Genomic DNA, 11,569 nt, shown 5'->3' on the forward strand with positions numbered 1-11,569 from the left:
TACCGATCCGTGAGACTCTACTAAACCTGTTCATGACTCGTGAGACCTATGTAACCTAGGCTCTGATACCAACTTGTCACGACCCTAAACCCGAACTCGGTCGTGATGGCGCCTCTCGTGAAGACAAGGCCAGCCGACACATTCCCAATTCATTTTTAAACAGTTAAGATAATGCAAGTAAGTCTTAAACACATTAACTATCCCAGATAGATAAGATGAAACAGTAAAGTTGCAGAAAATAAGGCCAACACATCCCGACATGGGGTGTCACTAGTCATGAGCATCTATCAATATACTACAAGTCTAAAGCATCTACAAAGCTATTACAGAATCACTAACAAGAGAAAGGAAATAAGATAAGGAGGGAGAATCACGAGACTGCGGATGCCAAGCAGCTACCGTGTGAACTCTAAAGTCTACCGGGAGCTCTCAACTCTTGCTAGCAGGATCAACAACACCTGAATCTACACACAGGGTGCATGGAGTAAAGTGAGTACTCCAACTCAGTGAGTAATAATCATAAATAAAGACTGAAAGGAAGAAATCATGTAAGGCACATTATAGGCTATAATGAAGCAGTAAAAAAGCCAGTAAAATAGTGAATCAGTAAAGATATGTAAAATCACTTCAGTTCAGTTGAAACTTCATAAAAGGACTAACAATTAAGCAGGTAAATGACAGGCAATAAGGAAGATAAGCACATAAAAGTTCGCCCCTCGGTCATAATGTCAACAAATCCACCCCTCGGGCAATATCTCAGAATAATACCAGCCCCTCGGGCTATATCTCACATCACAATAGGTACCCGCACTCACTAGGGGTGTGCAGACTCCTGGAGGGGCCCCTTACGGCCCAAGCACAATATCAAGTCATCTCGTGGCATCATCACTAGGCCCTCGACGTCATATTAACAAGCCACCTCGTGGCGTACAAATCTCATACCCTCGGCCTCATAATCATAATCAGTGTTTCTTCACAACATAGGCCCTCGGCCTTACTCAGTCAGAATTTCACAAGTCACTCGGGCAACAGTAAAACATGATGCTCAACCCAGAATATTATTCAAAATATCATTTAAGTGTTAAAATAGAGTAAACATGGCTAAGTTATGAAAACAGTAGAATATAGCATGACTGAGTTCAAGTATAAAGTCAAACAGTGAGGAGATATCAATAAAAATCCCCTAAGGGTTCAAATAGTTGGCACGAGGCCCAAATATGGCATTCAACCCAAAACATGTTGATAGCAAATAGTTTTCAGTCAAATACGCGGTAAAATAGTCATTCGGGGTGGACTAAGTCACAATCCCCAATAGTGCACGACCTCACGCTCATCATCTAGCGTGTGTGTCACCTTAATATAGCACAACGATGTGCAATCCGGGGTTTCATACCCTCAGGATATCATTTACAATCATTACTCACCTCAATACGGTCCAAACTCTAGCCTGCGACACCTTTGTCGCTCGAATCGGCCTCCACTCGTGTCGAATCTATCCAAAATCAGAATCACGACGTCAAAATATGCTAAGAAAATGAAGCCAGAGCGAAAATAATCAATTTATAGCATAAATCCCGAAATTACCAAAACTTGACCCCCGGGCCCACATCTCAGAATTTGATGAAATTCATATCAATAGATTCCTTATCTCCCCACGAGTTCATACATATCAAAAGTACCACAATCCGATCACAAATGGTCCCTCAAATCCCCAAGTCTAGGTCTCAAATACCAAGCCTAGTTTTCCCAATTTTAACCCTTAAATTCCATTAATTACAGCTTTAATCAATGAAATAATACCATAGGAATGAGTTTTAGGTCCAAAATCCTTATCTCAATGAAATCCCCTTGAAATCCTTCTTCAAATCGCCCAAAAAGCTCCAAAAGCCGACTTAGAAATGGTGGAATAGCTAAAAAATCGCAAAGGAATGAATTTATATGTTCTGGCCCAGGGAGTTCGCAGCTGCGGCCAAATTCCCGCTTCTGCGGTACCGCATTTACGGTCCTTGAACCGCATTTGCAGTCCTCACTGAAGTCGCCCAACTCCGCATCTGCGATGCCTAGCCCGCACCTACCCATCGCAGGTGCGGTTCTTCTACCGCTTCTGTAGTTCCTGCCAACTTCACCAGTTTCCGCTTCTGCGACTCTTTTCCGCATCTGCGGGGGTCGCACATGCGGCCTCCCAACCGCAAATGCGGTTATGACAGTAGATTTCCAACTTCAACTGCTATTCAAACTTCCATTCCTTCTGTCAACCATCCGAAATCACCCCGAGGCCCCCGGGACCTCAACCAAAAACACAAACATATCCCATAACCTCATTCAAACTTATACCAATCTTCAAAACACCTCAAACAACATCGAAACAACCAAAACACATCGTATTCAAGCCTAAGTTTACAAAAGCTTCCGAATTCCGCTTTTGATCAAAAACCCAACCAAACCACGTCCAAATGACCTGAAATTTTGCACATACATCCCAAATGACACAACGGAACTACCGCAAATCTCAGAATTCCATTCTGACCCCTATATCAAAATCTCACATATCAACCGAAAGCCGCCAAAAATCCATTTTCGCCAATTCAAGCCTAAATCTACTCCGGACCTCCAAAACACATTCTGATCACGCTCCTAAGTCCCAAATCACCTTCCGAAGCTATCCGAACCATCATAATTCACATTCGATCCCTTGAACATATAAGTCAACATCTGCTGACTTTTCCAACTTAAGCTTCCTCAAAAGAGACTAAGTATCTCAAGCCTTACCAAATCCTTTCCGAACCCGAGCCAACCAACCCGATCATATATAGAACCGATACACAAATCAATAAGAAGCAGAAATGGGGAAAACAGGGTGGTAACTCATGAGCCGACTGGCCGGGTCGTCACAGGATATTGTTACTATGTGTATGAGTAGCTAAATTCCTAATCTAGGGTTTGATGGAACCTATTGAAGGATGATTTTTCCATTGCGTTTAGTATAAATTTGCCATTTACTTTTCTCTACTTGTTCAACTATATTATTATTGTTGTTGGTTGAAGGGCCCTCAATTGACTGTGCCTATTTAGTGTGTACTGCTCGAGAGAGAGTACGCATTTAGGTAGTTGTTGAACAACACCACTCCTAACATATTTGAGATATCAATACGGAGGGTTTAAAGGCGGGATTAGAGATAACGAAACCTTGGTGCGATCATAGTGAGCGATAAATTAGTGCCAGCTAGCGTAGTTCCAGAGAATACATCTAGTAAATTGTGGTAGTTGCGCGAGAGAGAGCTACGACACTCAGAGTACTCACGATCGATAGAGAATATTTAGTCAAAATTATAGAAAATATAGCGGGGAGAATTCGGACAATAGGGGAAATAAAAACCCTATACCTTTCCAATACTTGTCTACAACTTGTTCGTAGTTAGTTATTAATTACTGCATTTTTCATTACGTGATATTTAGTTAGTAAATATCCAATTTGTTATTTAAATATTTCTGAAGATTGAATGTGAATTTATGCGAGTCTATTAGTTGTGCTTATTAGGTTAATTCCCTATGGGATTCAACTCCGGACTTGTTGACCGGAATATATTTCCAACAACCGCTTAGTCCTTTTTATAAAGCATAGTTGGGTGTGATCAAATTTTAGCACTGTTGCCGGGGAATTAATGGTGTTATTAATTGCAGCTAAAAGAAGTGCTAGAATTCTTAGTGTAGTCAATTTTCTTCATTTTAAACTAAATACATTGAAATTCTAACGTTTGTAGTCTTGGGTGTTACAGGTTCATGCCTAGAAACTCCTCAAGAACTGGTGAATTGTTCGAAGCATTATCAGTTCCTGAGAAAGTTTTCAAGGCACTGAATCGTGCAAACAAGAAGGGCAAACAGCAACAGAACTCAACAGAACAAAGTGAACCAGACATGGATGACGGAGTAGAAAATCCAAACAACAGAAACAATGTGAATGACCCAAATAATCAGGGTGTGGTGCCTCGTGTGCCAAAAGCAGCCTTGTATGATTGGGCACAACCCACCTCCAAAAATCTGGCAACTGCAATTGCAGTCCCTTTGATAAAAGTGGAATCATTTCAAATCACAAACAACATGCTACAGTTATTGCAGCACAAGGGATTGTTCTCAGGATCTTACATTGAAGACCCTCAGCAGCATCTGAAAAATTTCTTATCGATATGTGTCATGCAAAGGAAACCAAATGTGACACCGAAAGCAATAAGGCTGTTGTTTCCATTCTCGGTGATGGGCGAGGCTCAGACTTGGCTCAATTCACTCCCCATAAACTCCATCACTACTTGGGAAGAATTAGTCAAGCAACTGTTGAACAAGTTCTACCCACCCAATAAGACTGTAAACAAGTTGATGAGATATTGAGCTTCAGACAAAGATCAACAGAAACACTACAAAAAACATGGGAGAAGTTCAAAGGTATGTTGGTCAAGTGTCCACATCATGGCATTCTAGATCAGATGTTGGGGCAGAGGTTCTATATAGGATTGGTAGACAACTTAAAGGCCAATGTTGATGCTTCAGCAGGTGGAGCGTTTTTTAGCAAATCATTCAGAGAATGCAAGATCCTACTTGATAAAATGGCTCAAAACTCAAGATGGATGACAAGAGACTCTACGATCACTTTTGTCGTTCATTTGGTGGATTTGGACCCAAATAACTCATAAGTAAAAAATATAGCCACTATGATGACGCAAATGAGTATCATCACCAAAAAGATTGATGAATCAGGCCAGAAGCAGCAGGTATACATAGTTGATACGACTAATGGGGGATTATGTACATCATGCATTAACCAACCATATGTATGCTCGTGGAGTGCGGAAAGTGACAACCAGAACTATCAGGAAAATATGAACTATGTGGCTAACTTTGGAGGACAGAGGCAAGGTGGTCAAAATTGGGGACAACAGAACCAGCAATATAGACCAGCACAATAACAGTACAATAATAGCAACAATCCTGGTGCTATGCGACCACAGGGTCAAGTTGTGCCTTATCAAAGGCAACAAGGATACAATCAGCAAAATCAGCAGCCCACTTATCAACAACCTCAACAACAACAGATAGTGCGACAAGATGATGAGTTGTTTGAAATTAAAGGAATGTTGCAACAACTCATTGGGGCCAGTGGGAAAATGGAAGAAAAGGTCCACCAAATGCAAGCAAAAGGTAGTATCGCATGACTCAGCTATCAAAGGCATTGAGATTCAACTAGGGCAGTTATCAATGGCTTTGAATTATTATCCCCAAGAATGTTGCCTGCACACACTCATGTCAATCCAAAAGAGCAGGGCCCGAAAAAGCTTATGGCAGTGAGTCTAAGAAATGGTAGAGACCTAGATCTAGAGCAAGAAATTGCTCGCGAAAGTCGACCAACTGAAACACTTATGCCAGTGCCCATTGAGGTAGATGATGCAACAAAGTTAACTGAGGTGATGATACAATATGCACAAGAGAGCAGAAGCAAAGAAAAAGAGGTTGTAAAGGAAACTGAGGTAGTGCAAGAAACGATAGTAGAAGCAGTGCTCGAGCAGGATAAAACTCAAATCATAAGAAGGAAGTGACCTCCAACACCCTTCCCACAGAGATTGGCCAAATATCAGAAGGATGAGCAGTATAAGAAATTCATGGAGATGTTGAAGCAAATCCAGGTGAACATTCCATTGATTGACGCCTTGAAGGAGATGTCTGGTTATGCAAAAATGATGAAGGACTTGATGTCTCGAAAGTTTGAATTTCAAACTTGGCCCACTGTTACACTAGCTAAGACATGTAGTGCTGTCGTGATGAGACCCATAGCTGAGAAGTTGTCTGACCCAGGGAGTTTTACAATCCCATACAAAATAGGTAACTATGATTTTACTAAAGCACTATATGATTTGGGGGCGAGCATAAACTTGATGCCCCTGGCTATCTATAAAAGGTTAGGCATTGGAAGAGCAAGACCCATATCCATGTTACTATAGGTAGCCGACCGGACGGTGAAGAGGCCATCAGGTATACTTGATGATGTACTGGTGTAAGTTGGAAAGTTTGTGTTTTCGGTAGATTTTGTCATTCTGGACTGCCAAGTGGATGAGGAAATTCCCATAATTTTGGGGAGGCCATTCTTGGCCACTGAGAGAGCTCTAATTGATTATGAAACTGGAGAGCTAAAAATGAGACTGAACAATGAATAAATAACATTCAATGTGCAGAAGTCTATGCGGCGACCAAGTGGATTTGCTAACTGCTCTTTGATAGAAGCTGTGGGTTTGATTTTGGAGGAGAAAGATGAGGCTCTTAACGCAAAAGACCCTCTAGCAGCCTGCCTCATGAACTTAGAAGAGGTAGATGGTGAGGATTTAGTGGAGTGGGTGTTGGCCCTTGAAGGTCAAGGGTACTGGAAAAGAGAGCTTGAATTTGAGCCTTTACACTTAGAAGAAAGAAGGATCCCTTCAACTAAGCCATCAATTTAAGAGCCACCATAGTTGGAGCTAAAACCGCTCCCGTCTCACCTCAGGTATGCTTTCTTGGGACCTAACTCAACTTTACATGTTATTATCTCATCCAGTTTGTTAGATGTGCAGGTAGAACAGTTTTTGCAGGTGTTGATGAAGTGCAAGACGACAATTGGTTGGACTATTGCAGATACTAAGGGTATCAGCCCTGCATTTTATATGCATAAGATTTTACTGAAAGATGGGCACAAACCTTTTAGAGAACATCAACGAAGGCTAAACCCCAAAATGAAAGAAGTGGTGAAGAAAGAGGTGATCAAGTGGTTAGATGCGGGAATCATCTTCCCCATCTCTAACAGTAACTGGGTCAGCCTAGTTCAGTGTCTACAAAAGAAGGGTGGAATGATTATAGTGCAAAATGAAAATAACGAGTTGATATCAACAAGAACAGTCACAGGTTGGCAAATCTGTATGGATTACATAAGGTTAAACAAGGCTACCTGGAAGACTATTTCCCACTGCCATTCATTGATCAAATGCTAGATAGATTGGTAGGGAGGTCCCACTTCTACTTTTTAGATGGATACTCGGGTATAATCAGATTTTTATTACCCCGGAGGATAGAGAGAAAACATCGCTCACCTGTCCTTATGGCATCTATGCCTTTCGGAGAATGTTGTTTGGCCTATGCAATGCACCCGCCACATTCCAAAGGCGCATGATAGCCATCTTTACAGATATGGTAAAGGAAATAATGGAGGTCTTCATGGATGACTTCTCAGTGGTGGGGAACTTATTCGATAATTGCCTTATGAACTTGAGAAGAGTATTGAAGAGGTATATGGAGACTAATCTGGTATTGAGTTGGGAGAAGTGCCAATTCATGGTACAGGAAGGTATAGTCTTGGGGCACCTAGTGTCGAGTAAAGAAATTGAAGTGGATCGCGTAAAGGTTGATGTGATAGAGAAGTTACCCCCACCCACTTCCGTCAAGGCAATAAGAAGTTTCCTAGGACCGCGGTTTCTATAGAAGATTTATAAAATATTTTTCCAAAATTGCTAACCCCTTGTGTAAATTGCTTGAAAACGATCACCCTTTTGTGTTTTCTGATGACTGCAGGGTAGCTTTTGAGGAGTTGAAGAAGAGGCTAGAGTCTGCACTTATCATAGTTGCACCCGACTGGGAGCAACCATTTGAGCTGATGTGTGATGCAAGCGACTATGCTATGGGAGCAGTTCTTGGGCAGCAAAAAGATAAATTAATGCATCCAATCTACTACGCAAATAGAACATTGAGTGGTGCCCAACTAAATTACACAGTGACCGAGAAAAAGATACTAGTAGTGGTGTTCGCATTTGACAAATTCAGGTCATACCTGATAGGCTCGAAGGTAATTGTTTATACTGACCATGCTTCTCTCAGGTACCTAATTGAGAAAAAAGAGTCAAAGCCACGTTTGATTCGATGGGTGCTACTGCTGCAAGAATTTGACTTAGAAATCCGTGACCGAAAGGGAACGGAGAACCAAGTGGCTGATCACTTGTCTAGGCTAGAAGGAGCAGAGAAAAAGGTTGAGGTGGAAGAGATTGTGGAGTCTTTCCTGGATAAACAATTGTTGGCCACAAGCCTTGAGGTAGCGCCATGGTATGCAAACATCGCAAACTACTTGGCGAGTGGTATTGTCCCCTATGACCTTTCTTCTGTCCAAAAGAAAAAGTTCTTTCATGACTGTCACATGTATTATTGGGATGAGCCTTATCTGTTCAGGATTTGTCTTGATAATATGATCCGGAGATGCATTCCCGAGATACATCAATCTTCTATTTTGCAGTCATGTCATGCTTCACTGTATGGAGGACATTTTAGAGGTGTAAGGATAACGACTAAAGTGTTGGAGTCGGGTTTTTATTGGCCGACGTTGTTTAAAGATGCACACTTTTGGGTGAAAAATTGTGATGAGTGCCAACGGACGGGGAATATTTACCGTCGACATGAGATGCCATGAACCCAATTTCAGAGGTAGAAATATTTGATGTATGGGGAATTAACTTTATGGGACCATTTGTTAGCTCATGTAATAACAAGTACATACTTGTAGCGATGGACTATGTATTGAAATGGGTAGAAGCCGTGGTACCTCCAACAAATGATGCAAAGGCAGTTATTGGTTTCCTGAGAAAGAACATTTTCACCCGATTTGGCATGCCAAGAGCTATCATTAGTGATGGGGGCACCCACTTCTGCAACCGATCCTTTGCAAAGCTGTTGGAGAAATATGGCATTCGCCATAATGTTGCTACTCTGTATCACCCACAAATGAGTGGGCAAGTCGAGGTGTCAAACAGAGAAATCAAGAGTATTTTGACCAAAACGGTAAATGCTACTCGGACTGATTGGGCGACGAAATTAGATGATACGCTATGGGCTTACTGCACTGCATTCAAAACTCTAAGAGGTCATTTGGTAGGATGCATTAGATAAATTAATGTATGCATTAGCTTTGTGTATTAATAATACATTGTTTGGTAGACATTTTGAACCTATGCATTAGTTATACATCCTATTTGGTATTATCCTATGCATAACTAATGCATAGAAAACAATGGTATTAGCAATGCAATGGATTTTAATGCACGCATTAGCTTAGTTAAAGACAAAATTGTCCTTCAAAATTTATGTTTTATTAAAATATACTAGTTAGTATATAATGCAAGTTCAAAATAATCCAAATAGTGAGAAATAAAATTATATCCCTAGTAAATAAATAAATAAATACTTAGCATATTTCCTTTTTTATAAATAAATATTTAATTTTGTTTTACAACATAGGTAGACAAATAAAATAATTTTTTTAAAACATTTTCATATAAAAATATTTCTCAACATATGTTTCTTTTAAAAAAGTTAGAGTGTGGACTAGATTTGAGGGAATTTTTGTAAATAAATAATTCTTTTAGAAATTGTGCAATACTTTAATATATCAAACCAAACAATGGATAAGAAATATGTCAGCATAACTAATACCAGCATAACTAATGCAAGCATAACTAATATCAACATTACTAATACACCATATTCAGCATTATTCTTATGCACCCTACCAAACGACCCCTAAATGGTATGTCGCTGTATAAATTGGTTTTTGGAAAGGCATGCCACATACCAGTGGAGTTAGAGCATAAAGCCTTCTGGGCGTTGCGCCAATTAAATCTGGACGTAGAGGCCGCTGGAGCTAGCAGAGTCACAGAGTTGCACGAGCTTGGCGAGTTTCATTACCATGCTTTTGAGAGTACAAGGATATATAAGGGGAGAATGAATATAATGCATGACAAACATATTCTTGAACAAAATTTTAAACTCGGAGACGTGGTATTGCTATACAATTCAAGATTGAAGTTGTTTCGGGGCAAGTTGAAGTCTAGAGGGTCGGGACCATTCATAGTAGTGCAGGTGCTATCAAATGGAGCTGCAGAAATTGAGTCAGAGGATGAGACGAATAGGTTTAGAGTCAATGGGCAAAGTCTGAAACATTACTTGGGCATGGATGAGAAGAAATTGGTATCGGTGACTCATTTGCAATAGCCAAAAATATTGAGTGGGCCTTAAGTTCGATTTCCTGCATCGTGCTGTGACGTTAGATCAGGCGCTTTATGGGAGGAAACCCATTGTAATGTTGTATTCATCATGTCGCGACGTTAACTAAGATGCTCGTTGGGAGGCAACCCAATTCGTAGTTGATTTTTAGTGTAGTTAGAATTTTCCTTCTTGTTTTTAGGAACTAACATGTTTGAAGGCAATTTTGGCATGTCGTACGCTGCATCTCGTGTAGCCTGGTCCCCAGAAAGTTGGGCCAGACGGTAAACCACGTGTCGCCAGATAGAGCTCTCGCGTGGGAGCTCGTCTTGCATGGGTTACAGCGAGATGCAGCTCGCATAGAGTCTCGCGTTGCCTGCCTCTGACCTCGTGTAGGAGCACGCCTCGCCAAGTAAGTTTTTTATTTTATTTTTGTTTTGTTTTCTTCTAACTTACTCCCACCAAAACCTCACATAAACACACATGCCTAACATAAAATACCTACCCGTAATTCCCCCATCTCACAAAACACTCTCTCCTCAACTTGCAAACCATACTACTGCCCGCTCCCCTTTTAATTCCCCCTCCCCCTCACAACCCATTGAAGACAAGCAATCTTCTGCTATTTCCTTCAACAACAATTCAAGACAACAAATCCATTGAAGATAGCAAATCCCTTCTCGTAAACATCTAAGGTATGGTTTCTATCTCCATTCTTTGGCGATTTTGAGTTGGGTAAATGCATGACATTGGACACAAATTTTGGGGTTGTTATTCATTGTAACAATGTGTTTGTGTGTCCCAAACTCATAAAACCCATAGGAATGGTGTTGCTATTGTGTGAACAAGTGGTAGTACGAAATTCCCAAGTCGATTTGGGAGGGTGAGGCATCCCTCACCCCTATAAGCACTCCCATGGTACTAGTGCATGCTAAGTGTTTGTTATAATGCCTCATAGGCATTCTTTGTCCCCAATTGAGCCCGAGTCTCCAAGATTCTAAGTCTAGTGTTATGTAGTTGTACACCACTTTAAAGTCTTAAGTGTGGGTGGCTTACTGGTAGCCCGATGCTTCGAAATTGGAGGAAGCATCCATGTGTCATTGCTTGGTTCTCATACTAATCAATGATGAGGTGAAGTCTAAGTAACCTCGAAAATTGTTGATAATCATGTGTTAAACTCTTAAGTGTGGGGTGGCAAGACCATGTATTTGAAAGGTTTCAGTATAGCTTAAAGTGGTTTATGCTCACTTGTGTAGGTACAAATATGCCTCCACGAAAAGACACAGGTAAAGGCAAAGCCACATCCACTGCTGCGTCTAAAGCTAAGGCTACCTCCGCACCGTCCCCAAAGAAGAGAAAATGGGGGAGGGGAAGCTACTTACAGTCAAGGTGAAGGACTGCGAGCAGTTGTAGCTATTGCAGCCACTCATCCACAACCTCAGGGCCAACGGGAATTTGGAATCAAAAGCATACCCACATGTTAAGGATTGGTACCAGCGTTGTAGGACCAAACATATACATCCAAAAGATGTTA

General features: G+C 41.0%; 1 non-coding gene across 1 annotated transcript; it reads right to left on the reverse strand.

Annotated features, from left to right (window-relative positions):
* Positions 1-4,361: 4,361 nt before the first annotated feature.
* On the reverse strand, positions 4,362-4,468 carry LOC138876671 (small nucleolar RNA R71). The gene has a single exon (XR_011402013.1). It is a non-coding gene; the product is annotated as a small nucleolar RNA R71 (small nucleolar RNA).
* Positions 4,469-11,569: the final 7,101 nt, after the last annotated feature.

This window comes from Nicotiana sylvestris, chromosome 8 (genome assembly GCF_000393655.2).
Source record: "Nicotiana sylvestris chromosome 8, ASM39365v2, whole genome shotgun sequence".
Taxonomy (NCBI): domain Eukaryota; kingdom Viridiplantae; phylum Streptophyta; class Magnoliopsida; order Solanales; family Solanaceae; genus Nicotiana; species Nicotiana sylvestris.